Here is a 13,530-nt window from a genome sequence, read left to right as displayed (position 1 = left end):
ATTTGACATCTCATCTCTCTCCTCAGCCCACAGCTACCGGGCACTTAGGGTGCAGCGCTCGTGGCCACTGATATAGGAAAAGGCCTGAGATGGGATTACCTTTACCAGGTGATGGAACTGATGGAGCTGGGCCAGGGATTTATTACTTGGGCCAAGCTTTTGTATACAGTATCAACATCCTGCATCAAAATGGGTAGGACCGTCTCAGACTCATATATAGTAGGCAGGAGAATTAGACAGGGCTGCCCCTCTCCCCACTCCTATTTGCTGTGGCAGTGGAACCACTTGCACATGCGGCCAGGGAGGGAGGCTATTACAGGGGATTGAGGATACAAGATCAGGTACACAAAATAGCACTCTTTGCTGATTGTTAGAAATTAGGTCTTTGGTTTGCACTCATATTACCCCCTGTCCTAGCAAGGACTCTCACTCTAGTCAGGGTAAAAGAGAATTATGCTCAGCTAACCCCCACTCACCCCCTTGGTAGCTTGGCATGAGTAGGCAGGCTTAACTTCAGAGTGCCAGGTATAAAGTATTTGTATCAACACACACAGTAACTTAATGAAAACACTACAAAATGACACAACACAGGTTTAGAAAAATAGAGAATATTTATCTAAACAAAACAAGACCAAAACGACAAAAATCCAACATACACAAGTCATTAATTAAAAGGTAAAAAGAGTCTTCATGTTCTTTTAAACACAATGCTAACGCTGTTAGCATGAAAATGTACCTGGGTCACGTCAAAAATAACCCGCACAGGTGACTGTGCGTCGAAAAAGCCTGCGATGCATCAATTCACTCACAAGCGAGACCGTGCGTTGTTTCTCCTTCGGTCGGGTAGGCGTGCGTCGCTCCTTCTCTCTGCAGAAGAGCCATGCATCGATCCGGACAAGCACTCTCGGGTTCAGACAGGCTTTGCATCGTTTTGTACATGCCCAGCGATGTTTGCATCGGAAATCCTGCTGCATGGTAATCCAAAAACTGCACAGTGTGGGTTGCGATCTCACCAGCCTCCGTCAGCGATGCTGCGCGTCGCTTCTCCAGCCGCATGCATCGATCTCCGAGCTGCGCTGCCGGCAGAACATTGATTTCAGTTACGAAGCTGGCGGCGCATTGACCTTCCAAAGGTTGCATTGAAAGTTTCCCTGCACGGCGGTCTGTGCATGGATTTCTTAAACTTGGCCTGCCATCTTCTCATTTCAAGGCCCCAGGAACTGGATAGGGCACCACTTGGCAGGCAGGAGTCTCAGCAGAGGCTACGGGTTCTGGCAGAGAGAAGTCTTTGCTGTCCCTGAGACTTCAACAACAGTAGGCACGTTCAGTTTCAAGCCCTTGGAGAGTTCTTCACAAGAAGGAAGGCACACAAAGTCCAGACTTTGTCCTCTTCTCCAGGCAGAAGCAGCAAAAGCAGGATAGCTCCACAAAGCACAGTCACAAAGAGGGCAGCTCTTCGGCTCTTCTCCAGGCAGAGGTTCCTCTTGGTTTCCAGAAGTGATCTGAAGTCTGTGGTTTTGGGTGCCCTTCTTATACCCAGTTTGCCCTTTGAAGTAGGCTTACTTAAAGAAAAGTCTCTCTTGTTTCCAGTCCCCAGACACACAACAGGGGGGTGGAGAGTGCATTGTGTGAGGGCACTCCTCCCATCCCTCCTACCACGGTGGCTCTGATTCACTGTTTGCAACTTGAAAACTGCTTTGTACATCTGGCCCAAAATGCTCACTTTCTAAAAGTGGCTTTTTCAAACATACAATCTTGAAATCAACTTTACTAAAAGATGTATTTTTAAATTGTGAGCTCAGAGACCCCAAACTCCACATGTCTATCCGCTCCCAAAGGGAATCTATACTTTAATCATATTTAAAGGCAGCCCACATGTTAACCTATGAGAGGGGTAGGCCTTGCAAAAGTGAAAAACAGATTTAGCAGTATTTCACTGTTAGGACATATAAAAGATTAGTATATGTCCTCCCTTAAACATACATTGCACCCTGCCCATGAGACTACCTAGGGCCAACCTTAGGGGTGTCTTACATGTAAAGAAAGGAAAGGTTTAGGCCTGGCAAGTGGTAACACTTGCCAAATCGAATTGGCAGTTTAAAACTGCACACACAGAGGCTGCAGTGGAAGGTCTGAGACATGATTACAGGGCTACTAATGTGGGTGGCACAACCAGTGCTGCAGGCCCACTAGTAGCATTTGATTTACAGGCCCTGGGCAACTCAAGTGCACTTTACTAGTAAATCAAATGTGCCAATCATGGATAAACCAATCAACAATACAATTTGCATATGTGCTTTAGCACTGGTTAGCAGAGGTAAAGTGCTCAGAGTTCTAAGGCCAACAAAAACTGGTCAGAAACAAATAGGAGGAAGGAGGCAAAAAGATTGGGGTGACCCTGCAAACAGGCCGTTTCCAACACTGATGATATGATCCTTGTCCTTCGTGATGCAGGCCTGTAACTGTGGGGGATGACCTCACTTCTGGAGTGCTTCGGGGCCTTATCAGGATTGCACATTAACTGTCAGAAATCCCACATCTTCCCACTGCTCCACCACACCCCACCACTTCACGATCTGCAGTGTCTCTCCTGGGTAGACTCCACCTTTAAATACTTGGGGGTGCAAATTTACCATGAGTCCCGGGACCTACTGGAGGGTACTGTGGGTACAGCAAATTGAATCTCAAGATAAGCATGATCTTCTGGAAATCGCTCATGGGTAGGCCGCATTGCAGTCACCAAGATGGTGGCCCTGCCCAGGCTACTCTACTTTTTTATCACCCTTCCAAACATCATATCCAGGTCCCTCTTCAGAGAGCTGAATTCCACAATTGTAGACCTCATATGGGGCGGGGGAGACATAGGGTTGCACTGACCAAACTCCAGAACCCAACGGGAGAGGGGGACTTGTAGTACCAGATATGGAGCTGTACTTTCGAGTGGGCCAACTCCAGTGGTTTGCCCAGTGGCTGCACACAAATTCACAGATGGAGACGGCAATGCCACCTAATATCCTACCATGTCACACCCCATAACGTGCTCTCTTAAACCCCAAATGAGCGCACCCTGGGGACCCAGTGGATTTATAGGTGACTAGATACTCCTGGTCGCACAGCCTGCATTGCACCCCGACCCTTTGTCTTATGCCTCGGAACTTCCACTGACTTGTTGATGACACTCCCCAGAGGCCGAGCCCTTAGAGGGATAGAAAGATGGGTGAACTATAACCTCACCCTGCTGGGAGATCTATACATGGACAGGGAATTAGCACCCTTTAAAACCAATAACCATAACCAGACAGCATTGAAAACAAGGTACAAAAGAACCTCGGACCCACCTGGGCTGCCAGGGACTGTGCACAATTATTGGTGGAGTGAAGGCAGTCACACTCCTGTACAGAGCATTACAAACACCACCTTATTCCCACTGGATGCCCTTTGCTTAAAATGGGAGGGTGACATTGGCTCCCTACTTGATGACACCCCATGGGCTAACGTCATCTCCCATACATATGTATTTCTTTAGAAATGCCCACTTAAATCTCATAAATTTGTATATACTACACAGGGAATACTTTACCCCGGGGAGGATCACCCAGATATTCGGAGCAACTGAGGCCCACTGCCCTTGCTGCGTAGAGCGAGGGTTGGAGTTCCTTCATTTGCTGTGGTCCTGCCCCCAGCTGTCAGAGTTTTGGAAGGGGGAGTTCCACTGTACTGTATATCCGAGGGTAACAGATAGTAGGATCCCGACCACCCCACTGGCCGGCCTCTTGGGGGGACTTCCCCGTCCTAGATCCTGTAAGGTCACCACCAAATGTATTGACTTAGTTCTCCTATTAGCAAAAAAGAGAAATCACACTACACTGAAAGACCACGAGGGGCCCTCGTATAGAATAATGGAAGGACATTTTATTGTTTTGGGTGGAAATGGAGGGGCCAGTGCTCTTTCAGGAAGTAGCGCCTAACAGTCAGCCACTGGACGGGGCCAGGGCACAGGATCACTTGGTGGACGGCCTTAAGGACCGCACCCCAGACTCCCTTGACACCTTCATAATAGACCGGTCAAGAACAGATAATAAGGAGCCTAGGCCTCTCTGATACCCACTGCACAGGGATATTATGTATACTTATGCACACAACCTTGGGGGGGCACAGAGACACGCAGGGAACAATAGCGCAAGTGGGATGGAAAGGGTTTGATATTGTTAGTTTGGCTCCTGCTGGAGGGACGCATGTCGCTCTAGACTGTTTGGCACCCTACTGAACGATGCATGAACCTCTAAGTGGACATTTTCCAGACTACTCTTAATTCCAGTGTTTAGAGTGCCCTTTGTTGTAATATTGACATTCTCATGTGACTCTCAGTGGCCTTTGTTTTGTTCCAATCTTAAATGCCAATAAAATCTGTTTAAAAAAACAAAAATCAATGATGTTATCAAAGATGTCATGAAGGCTGCAATTTGTGCGGTAGTTAGCTGGGTGAGGGTGCGAGTTATGATTACCTTAGGGCATGAGTTATTGTTACTTGACATACATCTAACTATTACTGCCGAATTTCCATGGTTTGGTATGTTTGAAATGTGAGCCTATCTATAACATGCCTGTAACCTTTGTTTTTTTAAGTGATTTTCTTTTTTTTTTTATTCGATTTCCTAACTATAATGTCCATGTAACCTTTGGTTTCTTCTAAGAATTTCTATGGTTTTTTTTTATGTAAGGTCATTTGCGTTACTATACATTAATCCAACCACTGCCATGCACAGTCTTTGGCCATGTGCAGTTGTGGTTGGCCCCCGCATAGTATTGGATTCAAGCCATGGGGAGGTGGTGGTCCCCGGGGCTGCGGGGGCCATCGTGGCCCCCACAGTGAAATTTTGACTTAAGCCCCAGGGAGGTGGTGGTCCTTGGCGTTGCAGGCGGGCCGGGCACCCCTCCGCATTACAAATTTTAATGCCCCAAGACTTGGCACCTTTGGAGGGGCTTAAGAGCAATGAAGTATGGGAGCCCGCAATTATTATTTTTTTAAAACACATTGCCTGGATTTGTGACCCCATTGTGAATTTGCAGCAACAATTTTTTTTTAAAGTGCTTTTTAGCCCGAGGGTGGGTCCCTCTAGGACCCCACCACCAGAGCTAAGGAACCAGGGTGTCTGTATCCAGGCCCCTTTTCTTAATTTTTACCCTTTTTTCTGGGACTCGGCTGAAGCTGAGTCCCAAGATGTCTACCAACACTTCCTTGTTGTAGTGTTGTCAGCCAATCAGATCTCAGCAAATCCTTTGCATCCCTGTGTATGCAAGTTCAGATTTACTTTAATTTCTCTAAAGCTACTGAAATGATTTACACTAAATCACAAAAAGGGTGCTTTCTGGACCAAGAGCCACCTTTCTGCCAAAAGTGGTGAAATTCCATCCAGTTGTTCGGGAGCTATCGCTGTTCAAAATCCCTATGTAAAAATTAATGGGGAAAGAGCGTTTTAGGGCCCCCACTTGATGGATCACCCCGAAACTTTTCAGACAGCTGCTGAAGTGATCATCATATTTTTCTGAAAATAATTGTGACGATTCTTCAAAAGGTGCCAAAGTTATTAGCAAAGCAAAAAAAAATGTTTTCTCTTAAAATGCTTTTTCTATAGAAACTAGGTCTTAACCATAACAACCTAGTGGTGACCGCCACTATGTTATGTCTCATTACAAATATCACACAATTTGGTTCATGGATACAGGGAAGCTGGAATCTACAACCAAATTCAGGCAATTAATTGCTTTTTTCCTTCCCTCGAACGGGCAATAACTGCTTAATTCTGGTAATTCAAGGTGCTTTTCTGGGCAGTTATTTCCAGTTCTGGGGAAAAGGTCTGATAATTTCTACCTGCTCTGAGCAAGCACAAAGTGTCCGCGGGAGGGCTGGTAGGGTGTTGGGTTGCAGGGCACGGATGATGGGCCCGCTTTTGTGTGACCGGTGGGAGCATTGTTTGCTCACCATGTGCTCCTGCAGGGGTTGTGTGGTAGCTAGGTTATATTGCTGCCCTTGGCTCACAGTCCCTGAAGCAGCAAAGTTATGTCTGGTGTCACCGGGCCTGGAATACTGGGGCTAATTTTTGCGAACTCAGGCCGGTAGTTATACTTTTTTATCGCCGAATTAGCGCCGTTTTTTGACGCAAAAGCGGCGCAAACTTACAAAATAAAATTGTGGGGCATATTTATACTCCGTTTGCTCCGGAATTGCGTCGTTTTTTTTAATGCAATTTTGACGCACAACTAACTCCATATTTATACTTTGGCGTTAGACGCGTCCAGCGCCAAAGTCCATGGAGTTAGCGTCATTTTTTAGCGTGGACACCTACTTTGCGTTAATTATATGCAAGGTAGGCGTTCCCGTCTAAAAAATCGACTCCGAGGCATGTGCGTCGGATTTATACTCCCGGGCAAAAATCACGCCCGGGAGTGGGCGTGTCAAAAAAAATGACGTACGGCCGCTTTTGCGCCGTTTTTTAGCGCCTGCAAAAGGCAGGCGTTAAGGGACCTGTGGGCTCTGAAGGAGCCCAGAGGTGCCCTCCCATGCCCCCAGGGACACCCCCTGTCACCCTTGCCCACCCCAGGAGGACACCCAAGGCTGGAGGGACCCATCCCAGGGACATTAAGGTAAGTTCAGGTAAGTATTTTTTTTTGTTTTTTTTTTGTGGCATAGGGGGGCCTGATTTGTGCCCCCCTACATGCCACTATGCCCAATGACCATGCCCAGGGGACAGAAGTCCCCTGGGCATGGCCATTGGGCAAGGGGGCATGACTCCTGTCTTTGCTAAGACAGGAGTCATTTCTATGGGGGTTGGGAGTGAAAAAAAATGGCGCAAATCGGGTTGAGGCGAAAAAATTGCCTCAACCTGACTTGCCCCATTTCTTGACGCCCAAGCCCCATATCCCCCTACGCCGGAGCTGCCTGGTGTACGTCGTTTTTTTAACGCACACCAGACGGCGACGGCGCCTAACGCCGGCTAACGTCATTCAATAAATACGGCGCCCGCATGGCGCTTCAGAATGGCGTTAGCCGGCGCTAATTTTTTTGACGCAAAACTGCGTTGGCGCAGTTTTGCGTCAAAAAGTATAAATATGGGCCTGTATTTTGTAAGTTTGCGCTGCTTTTGCGGCAAAAAATTAGGCAAATGCAGCGCTAAAAAAGTATAAATATGGGCCTCAATATTTCCAGGCCTGGAGGGTCTTGGAATTGCACGCAGCACATTTTTCAGCCAAAGTTATCACATGGGGTAAAATAACATAACTTTTAACGAGGACCATAGTGTTAGTCCATATTCCGGAAATCAATATCTTAAATGTTGACATAAGAAACTCTTTCTGGTACTGTGCTGCATAGGTTAATACTTGACTGGGTGCAGTGCAAGGTATACAGATGATATTTGCATTGCTGCTTGCTCTCTCTTTTCCTTCAGTACAGAGGACAGACGCGCTTCTCTGTAAGCTTGCGCCTTCCCCTTTAGAAGTTTGAAGTCGCCCAAGGAATTGCCAGCCTCTTCTCGCAAACCATGTTGACTTTAAATGGCTTATGATTTTAACACATCTCATCTTCCTACCTTAACAGAAATGACACGCTGTGGAAAATAGTTAAGTTCCCTCGGTTGAAATGTTGAAAGATCTTGTGTGTCATGTAAACTGTCAAACATTTAGTTCTGCTTAACATTTAAATCAAATTTATTTTACTGCTCTGGGATTTGCAGCAAGAGAAATAACGTTGAGATTTATGTGCTTATATCTCGTTGAACATAGAGCCTCAGTCGTAAAATCTTTTTTTGATTGCATTTGCATACTCAAAGGTGTAAATTGGTGGTGTGACCTGCACAACCTGGTTCGCATAATCAGGATTTGTGAAAGCTTATATCTAGAATTTCACTGCACGACAGGCATAATTCCCTAATTCAGAGGATTTTCCAGTAGTCAGAAAGTAAGGATTAGGAACAGGAATTATTTCAGGGTGAGGGCGAATTTTTGGGTATGTGGTGGACAAATACAGAGGGAAGACGTTGGGGTTTCCTTAGGGATTGTCAGAGGCATAGAGTGGTATTTCCCCATCTCTACCTAACCTACTGTTTCCTAACTTTGTTCAGAGCTGAGGACTTGCTGGACAACCACCGGTGAAGTCTCCACTTACTCTGTTGGTGCTAAACCTTGACCTGGGAGTCCGTTCATCGCATTCATTATATTAATATGGGAACTATACAGTAGGCATATTTAAAATTATAGTTAAATTTGTATTTAGGTTGTTTCTAAATAGTTTTGAACATTCTAAATTTTATACTTGCAATCTTTGTTTTCTTTTTTGATTTGCACTTGTTTTGTGCAGAACTTCACAGTTTCCTCATTTTTAGGGTCCAGAGCGCATACGCTGTAGCCTGCCGTAATCTCTCTGTGGGTTTAGCTATAATTATTATTGATTTCGTAAATAAACTGTACCTCAAGTTATGTTTTTATTTGTTATAGAGAATTAGTAAACCTGCTTCCTATGGGATGCAGTTTGTTACCTCATGTAGAATTATGGCATAGGTGCTGGAAGACTTTCACTCGAGAAGGGTGAGGGTCTCTTTTTCTGTGGGCTGGCTGTGCAGGAGTTTGTGTGGTTCTCATATTCCATGGGTATGCTATTTTGAGTACTATTTTCCTATTTTTGTGAACCGTGTTGCCTTTGAATGTGATTGGTTGAAGTTCGAGTTATGCTTATTTTATCTATGACTGCATTAAGAATACACACAATAAAATGTTCTTTTTTATATTATACATTTACCATTTTGATCAATGTACTTTTTATTGCGTACTTGCACAGTATTTATTGTTTTAAAGTAATTTTGTTAATATGTGCAGCAATATTAGAGAAGTCAGTATTTTTTATCATTATTTTTGCTGTTTTACATAGTTTTTTGTCTGATGTTTTCATTGACGATATTTTTAAAGCCAATATCTTTGTTAATTACACAAGGGTTTAAGAAAGCTAATATTTGTGTTATCGATGTTATTATCTTAGCATTTTTGTATCACAGTATCTTTGAACACAACGTTGTTGGAAAACAATGCTTTGATTCAGCTGTAAATAGCCAAAAGTTCCACTGGTAGAAAACATATTGTCTAGTTAACTTATCTACATGTGGAAATCTATAATTTACAGATGGTAAAACCTGTGACTTTTATTGCTACTCTTTTCTTTGGAAATTGGTTTAAAAAAGCCAATTTGGCCAACAGAGATTTTTTTCTCCCTGAAAAGTACCGCGGCCAAGAATGCTGAGGACCCCCTGCACAGTCCTGAGGCAGAGGCAGATGTGTCAGATATATTAATGTGTTGAGAATCTGATGCTGCCAAATTTCTAGAACAGCAATGTACACTTGTCTGCCTCAATGCCTTGCATATTAAGACATGTGACACAATGTACATTAAACCACCTGGTGCATAGCATATGTACTGTACCTCATGCATAAATATTTATATTTCATGATGTTTGTAAAAAGAACTAATATGTTTAATTCAACTTCTCCAGCTCTCTATCTTCTCAATGTAAAAAAAACCCGTGCGAAAGCCAACGGGTTTGGTTTGCACTTTGAGTCCAGTGTACAACAAAACAACTTGTTGCAGAGAAAAATACAAATTGAGGACAAGTGTTTTCTATATATATTACATCTTAAAGATAAATATTGTAATGTCTGACGTTGAGTATACCTTTGAGATGTAAAATAGTCTCTTGTGCTTTAGAATGCAATTACTCTGTGGGAGCTGGAATACTACACCAAACAGCTAACAGAAAGAGGTGAGACAAAATACTCATTTTGAAACAAGCAAACGTCCACTTTATAATATATATTAAAAAGCATTGGCAACAAAAGGTCTTGTAGAGAGACCTAAAACTATGATGGTCAAAATATAGTTGAGAAGGTATGTTAGAACATTTCTATACTTAGGGAAACGTGAAAATCTCTGTCATGCAGTGTTTCCTGACATGACAAATTCAATTGTAATTTCCACTGCATGTAATGTGAAATGTTATGTTTCTCCCCACAACACCTAAAATGCTAACCAAAATTCTAAATTTTGTTTAAAAATGTATGACATTTTCACAATCATAATTGGATATTATGTAATGTCAGTTTCCCAGAATTATTATGACAGGCTACTGAGTGAGATAGTTTATATCTAAAGAGTACTATATGGTAACGACTCATTGAAGATATGAGGAAATGAGAATTCAGAAGATTGTTATAATATTTATTATATAACAAGTTGTCATTAGTAAACATATTGTATTTTGTTCATATCCATAGATTATAAGATTAGGTTGAAGTCAATGAATGATTTTCCCTGATGAAGCACACAATACTTGTCAAACAAGTTGGCTTATAAAAAGTGCACTAAGAAAAATGGGTGCTTGAATAATAAATCAATAAATTTTACTTGACATAATATCAAAGATATTTGGGACTTTATTGTTGATGTGGGCCCATATTGGCTGTTTCCATTCATTATTTTATTTTGTGGATGATAGCAACTCTCCTTAACAAAGTACGGGCATGCAGGCATCTCCAATGATTTTGCCAATGGTTTTGACTAAATCTGAATAATAATAATGCAAAAATAATTAGTGGCGCCTTTACCACCCACTAGCACTACACATAAATACCTATCCATTGCACCATCCACCATCCATCACCCCAGACCACTGAGTTACCACCACACAGTCCCACAATACCACCACCAAGCCACCACTGAAAATTAGCTTACACATCTGCACTACTTCCTCAACTCTCTGCACCAACAGGCACCAAATACCCTCACTGCCCCATTCTACCAAATGCAAAACTACAATACAACCCTTCAACACCACACTGTGTGTTATCAGAACCAAAACACTGCTGTCTCAAATTGCACTATCTCCTCAACATCACACTACCTACTGCAGCATTACACTTTAGCTTAATCGTACAATATCACAATCCCGGACCTCATTATGACCACCAGAATGACCTCATTATAACCACCAAAATGGCACTGTCTCCCCACTCCATATCGCTGCCATGCTCCAAGAGCACATTACTGCACATCAGGACACACACATACTCCACATCCACCATCTGACCACCTCACTTCACTATCTCCCCACACTGTAATATTACTGTTTGGATGGAATTGTACCCTACATGCTGTATATTTGTGTTCCCTTAATCACAACGAGAGAGGAGGGGAGTGAAAAAAGAACACCCACACTATCTCCCCTAGAAACAGAAACAAATACACAAGGAGTATGGGGTATCCTGTGGGTGCAAAGTAAATGTAATTTGCCCTAGGCTGTTTATATATATCCCAACCTTTGAGACTTATTCGTATGTCAGGGATGGTGTTGAGGGGAATTGTTTCTTACAGACTAGCTGGTCTCACACACTATATAGTGTCATGCTTCATCATATGACCACCTAGCCCCATCCAGGTAGGATAATACCACCTGGACGGACTCAACCTTGTAGTTAAAGGAACTTGGAGGGAGTGCAGAGATAAAGGTTATCTTGATAGTGATGGGATCCAGTTGTGCTGAAGAAAGACTAAAAACACCTGATCAATCACCTGTGTGATAGTTAACCTTTGTTAGTGGTGATTGCTGGTGAGCTTCAAAAGAAAAAGTGGGACCCTTCTAGAGGGTAATGGCTTGAAGAGTCACCTACTAGTTGATGGCCAACATGTTTCTGCCCACTAATCTCAAGCCAAAGGAGGTCTCTGGGCATTTGTCAGGGCATCAGGATCCCTAGAGTCATGCACTAAAGGGTCATGTACTAAGAAGAAGAAAAAGTGGCCTCCCTCATCAGGAGGTGGCTGGAATGATGTAATGAAGATGAGCCTACCTGTGGGTTACTAAACAAGGGAGGCCCTGTGATTGAAGGGCAAATGGCTCCTGGTCTAGGGGAGGGGGAGTGTCTCCTTATAGTCACACTTCCGTCAAAGGGTGAAGCTCACTGGTGCATCTAGCTTGGATCCCTCCCTGGCCTGCCCATTGTTCCCAAACAAACATATCTGTGATACTGTTTGTTTGATTTTAGATTTTGCCACACACTAATCCCATGTGCATGCATTAAACTAGACCCTTTTTTTTTTACAATTAGTTTCTGGACCTCATTCTGAACTTCAACCGGATAGGGCACGTCCACTTTGTTCGGTTTCATACATGGAGTACCGTGGAGGCAGCATATTGTGTTAGTGAATTCTAGTGACAGACTTTTTAACTGTGAGACATGGATGCACACTGACAGGCCCATCAATCTAAAGTTCTGCTCATGATGAACCTAGAACCACAAATATAACATCCCATTTCATTTTGGAGGCCCACAGCCTGGACAAGAGAACAAGATTGAGGAGAGGATGCTTTCTTCAGAGAGCAGAAGCATATTTCTAACATCTTTTAAGTGTGAATGGGGAGCACCAAATGCTATAATGAAGAAAGAGGAAACCGTCTTTCTTGAGAAGTGCAAGGGCCCTTCCCGACATTTATTCCTAAATGACTCTGCAGCTGCTAAAAGGCAGATTTCTGGGAGTGCAGGGTAAGGTCTTCAGTATCTGTTGTTAGGAAAATGAGTCCTTTAAAGGGACACAGATTATTTTCTCTCTTCCCAATCTCAGTGATGAGTCATAAACAGCTGGATGCAGTCTGCTCTCATCTCATTGTACTTCTATGGTGGGCACTCCACCTGGAGACAGTCCTGGTGGACAAAGCATTTTTGCAGAGGCCAGGTCTGCATTGTTGCACATGAAAGAGCACCTGGCCCAAACCAGTTCCAAGGAAACAGAAATGTAATACACATCCTCAGTCTGTGAAATAGGTGTAGAGATGGGAGCTTAACACCCATCACTGTTCGCTGTTGTGGTCTTTTCTACAGTGGAGTGGATACTACAGAGCACTCAGGGACTACTGCGCAGCCAAGGTCTGACATGGCACTGACAGCCAACTCCTCAGAGGTGAGGACACTTTGCCTAGAGTCAGCTATGAAAGAGGATCTACTACCAAGAAATCCTGTCTGAAAGTGAGGGAAGGAAGTGCCACCCTGCAGGAGTAACAGATTGTGGAAAATTCTGTTGTAATTGACCTGGCATTTGACAGAAACTCTCTAGGCAAATATGCAGCAGACTTACGGCAATGAGGCCTTCATAATTTTTTTGCTGTCATGCATGCCTGGCGCCTCAAGCAGTGTGCCCTTTTAGTAGGCTTAACTGGATCTGGGATAAGCACCTGTTAGGCGCCTGAGTGCCACCACACGTGGATTGTGTTATTGTGACACTGCCACATGTGTTGTTGGATCAGAGCCAATCCTGGAGATTAAGTGATCTTAGAGGTGTCCTGGGATTGCCTTGTGAAAAATCAAGGTTGTTGCTTTGAGACACTGGTTGCAAAAATACTTTTTGACTCCTGTCATGATGAACAATGTAAATGTGGCCTTCGCTTTCAAGATAAAGTGTCAAGTACTCACTGGAGTCTCTGAGTGAACCACACTTTG

At 43.7% G+C, this 13,530-nt stretch overlaps 1 protein-coding gene across 7 annotated transcripts in view; it reads left to right on the top strand.

The window, feature by feature from the left end:
- CDH20 (cadherin 20) overlaps positions 1–13,530 on the top strand; it is a 1,654,453-nt gene that overhangs the window by 885,148 nt on the left and 755,775 nt on the right. The gene's annotated exons all lie outside the window — the stretch shown is intronic.

This window comes from Pleurodeles waltl, chromosome 2_2 (genome assembly GCF_031143425.1).
Source record: "Pleurodeles waltl isolate 20211129_DDA chromosome 2_2, aPleWal1.hap1.20221129, whole genome shotgun sequence".
Lineage (NCBI taxonomy): Eukaryota > Metazoa > Chordata > Amphibia > Caudata > Salamandridae > Pleurodeles > Pleurodeles waltl.
This window is presented reverse-complemented; position numbering and strand designations above follow the sequence as displayed.